The sequence below is a fragment of the Dipodomys ordii genome, unplaced genomic scaffold, assembly GCF_000151885.1.
Source record: "Dipodomys ordii isolate 6190 unplaced genomic scaffold, Dord_2.0 Scaffold386, whole genome shotgun sequence".
NCBI classification, from domain to species: Eukaryota; Metazoa; Chordata; class Mammalia; order Rodentia; family Heteromyidae; genus Dipodomys; species Dipodomys ordii.
In genome coordinates this window covers 49,160-60,384 of record NW_012267602.1, presented here as the reverse complement: position 1 = coordinate 60,384, position 11,225 = coordinate 49,160, and positions in this window count along the sequence as shown.

Below are 11,225 nucleotides of genomic sequence, written 5' to 3'. Positions count from 1 at the left end.
ATTTCTTTTATGGCTAGGGATGTTGAACATTTCTTCATGTGTCTATTGGCCATCCTTCTTTCTTCTTCAGAGAAGTTTCTCTTTAAGTCTTTTGCCCACTTATTTATTGGGCAGTTGTGGAAACAAGTGTTTTATTTTATTATTTTGCTCTTTTTTTCCTTGTTGATGTTTTTGTTTTCTGTCCCTTTTGTCTTTTAAATATTTATATGTTTTAGAGAGTGCAAGAGGGAGCACAGAAATGATGGGAAAATGAAAAAGAAATGATGGGACAAAGGGTGAACAAATGCAGCAGTGATACTAGACCTTATGTTGAAAATGAACTATACAACCTGTGGGGGGGTTCAGGAGGGAAAAAGTTGGACAAAATGAGGGTTGAGTGGCACTTTTTCAAAAAGAAATGTACTCTATTACCTGACTTATGTAACTGTACTCCCTCTGTACCTTGCCTTTACAATAACAATAAAATAAAAAATAAAAAAAGTTAAGTGAGAGTTTGTGAATGTAGTAGAATCAGTAGTATTTCTATAGCTGGGATTGCATTGATGAAGTCCAGCTCCTGAAAATTGTGTTATCATTTATGTTACAGCTAAGTATTCTTTCATAGGATCACACCATTGATTTTCTGTGATTGATCCATTTTATGTTGAAGCTGACTTTGATTAGGCTCAGCTCAGAATGGATATTCAAAACACATTTGGATGCTGCTATATCCAGACATGATGGGACATTTGAAATAGTGAGACTTCCAACTGGTCAAATGCCATAAAAATATAAAAGAAATTAGAAAGAAATTAGTCACGATAGGGGAAGACTGTCTTTCCTGTGCAGATGCTCTTAACCACTGGTGAAAAAATGGTTATTTCTTTCTCTTTTTCACTTATTTAAACCTAATTTTATTTTCTCCTGTTTCCAGGAAGAAGTTGTAAAGGTAGACACCAAGAAACAAATTGAATTCCTCTTTAAGGGTGAGTAACAGGAGTGAAAGGAGGAGTTTTTCAGGTTTACTGAAGTATTGTCATGATGGAACATTTGAAAGAGTGGGACCCACACCTCATCTTGTGTATCTGAGGGCTGTAGGAACTCTATCTTTCCACTGAATGACACAAAATGAAACATTTCATTATATTCTCTTACCTTTCTTGACAGTACCCTTCCTCTTCCTAAATAGTCTCCTTTCTGCTTTCATGTACAGTTAGTTTCCTTTCTTCTTTCATGTCTTTATTTGCTTGTGTAGTATTGATATTGAACTCAGGGTCTTGTGCTTAATAGACAAATGCTCTGCTACTTGAGTCGTGCAGCCAATCTTTTTGCTTTTAGGGTTTTTTCTTTAGATAAATTCTATGAATTTTGATTTGAGAATTCTGTGAATTTTGTTTTGAGAATTGGGACTATTGACATTCAGTTACTTTTGAAAGTTATGTAGTAATTATTACCAGTTCATTGGTTTTGCAGTGTTTGATTCTCCCTTAATCCTTGTTTTCTTAACCTAATCATAAGCATATATAAGTATATATGATTAAGTATCTTCTGTAGCACCAGTTTACTGGTTATGAATATTGTAAATTTCCTTAGTTTTATCTATCATGGACTATTTTTAATGTTTTATTTAATTATAAAATATATCTTTTTTGGATACAGTACTCTGTGTTGACATTCATTTTCTTTCAGGGCTTGAAATGTGTCATTCCATGACCTCTTTGCTTTTAATGCGAAACCTGCTATTCTTTAGATAGATTTGCCCTCATAGGTGGCTTGGCACTTCTATCTTGAAGCTTTCAATATCCTTTCCTTATTCTGTATGTGGTTTTAAGTATAATATGATCTAAGTAGGGTTTTTATTTGGATTGTCAAAAATACCTGGATGACTTTTTGTCAAGATTTTTGAATTTTTCTACTATTATTTTATTGGCTATGTTTTTCCCTCTCCTCCTTCACCTAAGCCTGTGATCTGTACATTTGGTCTTTTAATTATCTTCCAGGTTCTTGCATTTTCTATTTCCATTTCCTTTTCATTGAATAATTGGTTTTTGTTTTTAGTCAATATACCAGTATAACCTTTTCTATACTACTGAACCATAAGTTTTGTTCCTCCAAATCTTGGATATTGTAGTCATGATTAGTTTTTTGCTTCTTTATTGCTATGTGAACATAATAGTTCTTCAATCTTGTCTTCAGATTCTGATGTTATCTTTTTTACCCAGTTTCTAGCTTAATGGTCACATTTTCATTGAGTCTTTTATCTGATTTATTGAGCATCTCATTTCTAGAATTTCCATTGATTTTTGTTTTTCCAATTCTGTTTGCTGCATTTCTTATCTATATTGTTAAATTTTTCATTCAGTGCAATTTTCCTTACCTGAGTGAAGTGTTCTTCCAAGTAGGGATACAAGTCTAGATGATTAAAGACTTTTTTCTACCAAATTCCAGATAATGAATATAAAAGAGATGATAGAATATAAAAATCACCCTTTTGTGATATGTAATGGTGTAAGAGATTCAGGTAATGAATCAATGGTGAAAACTTCAAGCCAACATTTGATAATGAAACTCTCACCAGTTGAATGCACTGATTGATATACTCAGCATATCTAAGGATGAGACAAGCAGACATTGAATATTTAGTAGTTCAACACAATAGGAAGCATATAACATTACTATGAAGTACACTTTCTGAAAAAAGTTGAATCTGAAAATAATCATACCCTTGTGCATAACTTCTAATTTATAGGAACAGAGTAATTAGTTAGAACACACTATGAGGAAGCAGACAGAAATCCAGGGTGGAGGCATTAAATACAACAGCTAGTCTGTTTCTTCTTAAATCATAAACACGGAATCAGATGAGGACTGTGTAGGTTAAAGGAGATTTGTATGGCATAAAACTAATATCACATGAGGATCTCATTTAATTTTGATTTTAAAACAAAAATCAAATGAAAAGTTCCCTGCACAGGTGCAGTCATGTTTTCCTGAAAGCCCAGCTATTCAGAAGTCAGAGGATGAACTGAAAGAACAAGGCCACCTCAGAGAAAAGGTAGCAGAGATTCCCCTCTCTCAAAAACAAAATAAAGCCAGGCATTAGTGGCTCACACCTGTAATCATAGCTACTCAGGAGGCTGAGATTTGAGGATAATGGTTCAAAGTCAGCCTAGACAGGAAAGTCTACAAGACTCTTATCTCCACTAAGAACTACCAAAAAAGTCCAGAATTAGAGCTGTGGCTCAAGTGTTAGATAGCTAGCCTTGAGCAAAAAGAAGCTCAGGGATAGCACACAAGCCCTGAGTTCAAGGCCCAAGACACACAAAAGAATAGTAAAATAAAAATGAAAGGGCTCAGGTTGTGGCTTAAGTGGTAGGGAACTAGCTGAAGTAGTTCAAAAACCTGAGTTCAATCTTTAGCACTGCAGGAAAATAAAAGGAAAATTAAGTATTGCTATTTGATGATTCCAAGAAACTATTGTTGATATTTTAGGTATAGTAATGGTATTTTGTTCATGCATTAATTCATAACTTTTGGAGATAAATATTGAAATTTTTATCTGAACTTGGGTTCTTACATTTTAGACTAATTATATGAATGTCCATTTTTATTTGTGCTGAAAATTTTTACAATGGAAGTATTCTTGCATTACCATGTTACGATTCTGTGTCACACATTGAGAATATCTGGGCTGAAATCATTGACAACTAACTTCTCACATGGAATCCTTTTCTCCCATTCATGGAAATAAGAGACTATCTAGCTCTATGTTTATAGAACATAATCTTACTTCTTTAGCCATTTTTTGATTGTGACAAGAATTCACCCCTAGTGCAAGATGGGTTATAGACTTATACCCATAAATATGAAGGACATGAGTGAAAGAAAGGAGAAGAGAAAGAGGGAAAGAGGAGAGGGAGAAGGAAAAGGAGAAGGAAAACACAGGGAGGAGGAGAAAGATTAAGAGGAGAGGGGAAAAAGGAGAGCATAAAAGAAGAGGAAGATGAGAGAGTGGAGGAAGAGAAGTAAACTGTTCATCAAATTGCTGAACTTTTGTGGCTCTGATTTCTAGAAAATGGAGAAGAAAGTCGTAATCGTCATAGTTACAGATGAGTTTGCTACCATAGCTTTTATATGAGATTCCAGACAAGATAGTCCCTCCTCTTGTGTGGCAGGTATTCTATCTAACAGAATACTTAGGTAGTCAGCAGCCATCCTGGGACCACACGAATCTTAGCCTGAGGGTCAGACTGCTGTGCTAAGAAGGATAGGATCTGAAAGGGCAAGAGACAGGGGGTGGAGAAAGAGAGGGAGGGAGAGAGACAGAAATAAAGAGGGAGAGAGAGAATACAAATCTGGATATAGGACACATCAAATAGGACTCCATCTTTCTTCTGGACTTCCAGTTGGGTAGGAGAAATGATTTTCCTCAGTTTAACTATTTGCATTAGGTCATGCTTTAGAGTAAGAATGACTAATGTGCACATTAATGTGGGGCAATGATTTTTTTATTAATTAGAATTACACACACATATGTACTTTTTGTTGGTTGTGGGGCTTGAACTGAGGTTCTGGGTACTGTTCGAGCCTCTTTGTGCTCAAGGTTAATGCTCTACCACTTGAGCCACAGTGCCACTTCTGGCTCTTTCTGCATAGTTTATTGGAGATAAACTTGCCCAGACCAACTTTGAGTCATGATCCTCAGTGGATTATAAGTGTGAACCACCAGTACTTAGCTAGAATACTGTCTTCATTGACTTTGGTTTTGTGTGTGTGTGTGTGGGGGGGACTGGTACTAGGGTTTGAGTTTAGGGCCTCTACCACTTGATCTACAACCCTAACCCTTTTTTGCTTTTGCTATCAATTTTTGGAGGAAGCAACTCAACTTAATATATTCCTTTACCTTCTTCCTCATGTAAACCTCTAGTTAACAGATCCTTTCAAAAGGAGCCCCATACAAATAAGGACTGAAGAAATAAATCTTAAGGACCTTAGAAATTCTAGAGTAGGAATATGATTCACTTTAGTGACCAGAATTTACTCACAGACCCTGGTAGATGGTTGCCTCTGCATGAATAACCTCAGATGATCTAATTCTCCACTTGTCAGAGGCTGCAATGAGAAGACTTGACAGAACTATCTGGCATCTTTGCTGTTTTATTTCCCTTTACCTAAGCCCTCTCTTCTTGGAATGACCTCTGGAGGCCCCGTTTGCTCTTTTAATTTTTTACTACTTTTTTTTTTTTTTTTGGTCAGTCGTGGGGCTTGATCTCTGGGCTTGGGCGCTGTCCCTGCACTCTTCAGCTCAAGGCAAGCACTCTACCACTTGAGCCATAGCACCACTTCCTCTTTTAATTTTTTAAACCTATTGCTTCCATCAGGGTTGCTTTAAAAAAGGATTCAAGTTACATCAAAATCTACTGTTTCTTTTCTTTCTTTTTTTCCGGTCGTGGGGCCTGAAATCTGGGCCTGGGCGCTGTTCCTCAGCTTTTCAGCTCTTTTTCTGCTTATGTGGTGCTGAGAAATCGAACCCAGGGCCTTATGCATGCAAGCACTCTACCACTGAGCCACCTTCCCAGCCTCCAAACCCACCGTTTCTAACAACAGAGCCAGTAATGTTGTCCCAGTCCATGAAGAGAGGATGTGGTGATACTTGCAGGTAAATACTAATGGGACATGGTCCCTGTCCAGGAAGGTTCTGTTCCCAGTGACATTTAAGACTTTGAAACCTGGGCCAGATGTACATCTGAGCATTCTGAAATCTCAAGAGTATTAACATCTCCTGCCAGGTCATAGCTTTTTCATAAATTCTGGAGAACCCTAGGAAAATGCTCTGAGAAAGTCTGAGAAGCACTGAGAAACAGAAGCACCCACTTCTAACACATGTACATAACCATGCCCCATTTCACCTCCTGCCAAAATGTAATGATTCCTTTACTTTTCAAATTTACTATGAACGTATGTATTACTCCCAAACATCTTTTGTGAAGTATTCAGAGTGATTCACATCTGTAATTCTAGCTATTCGAGGTTGAGATCTGAGGATTGAGGTTTGAAGCCAGCCTGGGCTGAAAAGTCTCCTTGAGACTCTTATCTCCAATTAACCACTCAAACACAAAAACAAACAAAAAACCCAGACGTGATGCTTTGGCTCAAGTGGTAGAGCACTAGCTTTGAGCACAAAGAGGCTCAGGGACGGCACCCAAGTACTAGTTCAAGCCCTGCAACTGACAAACAAAAGAAGGAAAGGAAGAAAAAAAGAGAGAAGGAAGAAAGAAAAAAGAGAGGAAAAGAGAGAAAAAGATAGAAAGAAAAAGAGAGAGAGAAAGGAAGAAAAGCGTGTTGTGAATTAATTCTATCAGTGTAGCGCAGCAAATGTAAATGTTACATATCTATCTATACTTCACCTTAGTCATAGGTAATGCATCACTGTTAATACTATAATTTTATAATTAAGTATAGTTGTACATATCCCATTTTAAATATTAAGCTTATATGAACAAAACATTTTTGTTTCTTGCAATTATATAAATGAGATGAAGTTCATTTTCATATGTTGATCTTGAAGTTTACTTAGTGACTCTTTAGTTCTTCAAAGAAAAAAAAATCTCCACTTATCACAGGGCTCTGATAGATATTGACTGAACCTCATATTCAGATTTGGATATGAACAGCAGGATGCAGCTCCTCAGTTCTCTCAAAAATCTGAAAGCCTTCCATAATTGAATGCCTGCTTTATCAGTCCCCCAGTGGAAATCCTTATCACATCTAAGAAGCAAAAGAAACCTCCCTAGAAGTTATAACACAGCAGTCATCTTTGCAGTTGAGGTGGAAGGCTAGAAGATGATAGCCTATGCAATGTACTTCATCTATTGTTTTTGTCCTTCTTTTTTCCTTCTCCTTCTCCTCTTCCTTCTTTTTCCCTTCTCCTCTTAGTTTTTTCTTCTACTTCCCCCTTCTTTCTTCTTTTGACAGTACTGGAGTTTGAATTCAGAGCCTCACACTTGCTTGGAAGGTTAAAATCAGGAGGGTCACATTAAATTTAACTAGATACACTTCTTAGCCAATAGCTCATCCTGATGGTACATGCTTTTCATCCTAGCTACACTGAAGGATGAGATTAAGAAAATAGCAGATATTTCTGGGCAGGGAAGATCAAGGCAGCCTATGCAGAAAGCACTAGAGAATTTCACAATGGAAGGAGTTAGGTATGGTGATGCACACCAGCTAAAATGGGAGGAAAATAGGTTCATGGTCCAGGCACACACAGAAGCAAAAAGCAAGACCTTATCTCAAAACAAACAAATAAACACAAAAATAAAGAAAAAAAAACAACTTCAGCAAAAAAGGCCTGGAGGCATGGCATGGCTCAGCAATAGTGAACAAAGGGCTTGAGTATATGTTTACTCAAGATATTCAAATGATTAGCTAGTATTTGAAAAGATGCTCAACCTCATTCACTGTCAGAGATACCCAGAACAAAACCGTACCTGTAATCCTAGTTACTCAGAAACATAAGAGCAAAGGATGAAGGTTTGAACCCAGTGCAGGCAGGAATGACTGTGAGACCAGCAAAATTATGGTTTGGAGGCATGGCTCAAGTGGTACAATGCCAACTGTGAGTAAGCTGAGGGAGAGCTGGAGATCCTGAATTAAAGACCCTGTGCGCGCACACACACACATAGATACCACCTTATATCTAATAGGATACTATGGTCAAACAAGAACACCACCACCAAAAATAGAATATGTTGGCCTTAATGTGGAGAAATTGGAACATGGGCCATTGGTAAGAATATAAAATGATATGGTCACTAATATTTATAACAATGGGGCTGGGAAGGTGGCTCAGTGGTAGAGCACTTGCCTTGCATGCCTGAGGCCCTGGGTTCGATTCCTCAGCACCACATAAGCAAAAAGAAAAAAGCTGGAAGTGGCGCTGTGGCTCAAGTGATAGAGTGCTAGCCTTGAGCTGAAGAGCTGAGGGACAGCACCCAGGCCCAGAGTTCAGGCCCCATGAGCGGACCCCCCAAAAAATATTTATAACAGTGAAGAGATTCTTTACAAAGACTAAAAACAGAACTATGACATGATCTAGTAATTGTGCTTCAGGGCACATATTCTAAAGAATATGAAATTTCATGTTGTCAAAGAACAGAGGAAATGTGGTGACCCTCATCCAAATTAGGGCATCTGAGCTACCATTCACTGGCAGGAAATCCTTCCTTCTGTCTAGCCTCAGTCTCTCTTGCTGCAGGAAATTTACTCAGTCCCCTGAACCTTCCTCCCTTAGGAGAGGAGGATTGTGTGCCATCATAGCTTAGTAGCTCACTTTCTCAGTAAGTTTGCAAGCTCCCAGACATATTGCCAATTAATATTATCCATCATTCTGTAAACCTATTTTCTAGTCACATCCTATTTGAACTGCCAACACATACTGTAAGAATTAATAAGCGGGCTAAAGACTTGAAGAGAGACTTACTTCCCTGAAGGAGAAATAAGAATGGCTAATAGACACATGAAGAAATGCTCAGCTTCTCTATAAAAGAAATGATACTCACATCAACATTGAGATTCCACTTCACCCCATTAAAATGGCTATAATCAAGAAATCTAATAACAACAGATGCTGGAGGGGATGTGGCCAGGAGGGAACCTTACTGCATTGTTGGTGTGAGTGTAAACTTGTTCAACTACTCTGGCAAGTTCCTCAAAAGACTCCATATAGAGCTCCCTTATGAACCAGCAATCCCACTTCTGGGTATTTACCCAAATGATCATAAACAAGGCTATACTAAGGTTACCAGCACAACTATGTTTATCACAGCATTATTTACCATAGCTAAGATACAGAATCAACCTAGATGCCCCTCAGTAGATAAATGGATCAAGAAAATGTGGCATATATATATATATATATATATATATATATATATATATATATATATATATATATATATATATATATATATATATATATATATATATACATGTATATATATGAATTCTATGCTTCCATCAGAAAGAATGACACCACCCTATTTGTTAGGAAATGAAGACTTGGAAAAAACATATTAAGTGAAGTAAGGCAGACTCAAAGAAATATAGGTCCCATAATTTTCCTTATTTGCAATAATTAGTATATGTCTAGGATAATACTATCACATGAACAGAAAAGCTCAAAAGCTATGTACATATGACCATATAAGATGATACTAAGTGAAATGAACCCCAAGATATGGACACAAGAGGTCTTTCTTTGTTGTTTTTTTAAATGTACTATGTCATATTTTTGTTTCTTTTGTATGTTCTTCTACCTATGGTATATCCCTCTTGTCAGTGTATTTGATTTTGGTACCCTGAAACTTGTATATACATATACAAATGCTGAAACAAGGATACAGGATGACCAATTGCAACAATGATACTCACAAGACACTATATTGGAAATGAACTTTACAACTTCATGAGGGAGGAGTGGGGGAGGTAGGGGAGGGAAGGGATAGTAGGAGAAAAACAAAGGAGGGGGTAACAAAGCTCAACAAGAAATGTCCTCATTAACTTACTCATGTAACTGTAACTCTTCTGTAAGGCATTTTTACAATAAAATAAAATTTAAAAATTTTACAATAAAATGAAATTAAAAAATTTTAAAAATGGCTAGGACAAATATCAAAGGCAGAATCTCTATAGAGAGAAACTCCAGGTTAATTATTAAAATGAATTCTCAGAGGTAGAGACTCAGAGTAAATTAGGGAGTTGAATAAGTTTAATGTGGTAAATAACAGCAAAACTCAGAAAGAGCCAGGGAAGCTGGAAGGTGGCTTGATTTTGGGTGTGATAAGTAAAAAGTTTGGAATGTGTTCTGGTAACTGTCAGCTAGATCCTTATCAGAAATGAAACAAAGGGGGAGCCTGGAAATAAGACTTTTGCTTCAACTTATTGCTTTGTTTATTGAAATTATAATTGTTTATTGTAATTGTTATTTGTAATTACTAACTGCTAGTTTTGCTTCTGTAAACCTACTTGCTATCATGTATACTGCCGCCTATGTGGGGCTTGCTTGTCCCTTAAAACTCCTGCTGTAAGAGAGCTTGATTGCTGCATTCAGAAGCTCTGTGCAGCTAATGAAGACTCCTTGCCTAGTTGACTGAATGTTGGGGTATCCTGTTGGGAAATTGGAGTACTACAGCCTTTTGTCAGGTGTCGTATTAGGAAAGTGCATTTGGTGAGTAGCAGGCTTGAACTCAGAACCTTGTGGTTGCTCAGCTTGCTTGCTCATCTGGTACTCAACCACTTGGGCTTTTTGTTCATTACTGTGGAGATGGAGGAGGAAAAGAAGGTGGTGGTGGTGCTGGTGGTGGTGGTGGTAGTGGTGGTGGTAAAGGTTAAAAAAAGGACTGACTTCCATCAACTAGAAAATGTTATTAAGTTCAACAATCTAACCAACAAGAAGACATTGTTTAGAGTTGAATGTCTGTGACTAACACCTATAATCCTATTCATTTAGGAAACTGAAATCTGAAGAATTGAGGTACAGAATTGAGCTAGAGCAGAAAAGTCCACAGGGTATGACCCAGCAAGACCTTTTCTGGTGTTGGAGAGATTGGGATGTGAACTAAAAAATAGGCATGGAGCAATTAAAAGTCACCCCCTACACTGCACATCAAGAGACAGGATCAGGATGAAGATGTGGATGCTCTGTCATCTGGGAACCTCATACAGTGTTATAAGGTGAATTATCCCAGAAGCCACTTTTTAAGAGATGAATTTTTGGAGTCTTTATTATACAGTTAGCATGCTGCAGACATCTAGTTGTTACAAAGGCCTGCAGCCCCCAAATACACATTAGGCAGGAAACAGACCAGAGAGGAAAGAAAGAACAAAAACAATACCAACAAACCAATTCAGCTCTGATGGAAAGCTGAATTGGGATGCTATGATGAATGGAGATAAGCCAGCAGACAGGACACAGGACATGATCATGGAGATACACATGGCACAGCATAATGGTGCCTGTGCTGGTGTGGGACTAAATAGGGTCTGAGCAGAGGGCAAGTCCACCGGAATTTCCTAATCCCAGGCACTGTACTGAAAGATTCAGTAACCTATCAGCCAAGTGCTGCCCCTGCTTCTAGGAATCAGTGCATACCTATCACCTGGGATGCAGGTGATGGGAAGGAGCATTTCCTTCCCCCAGCATGAAGACAAGATGCCAGTCCCTACCATCCATCACGTAGCCCATA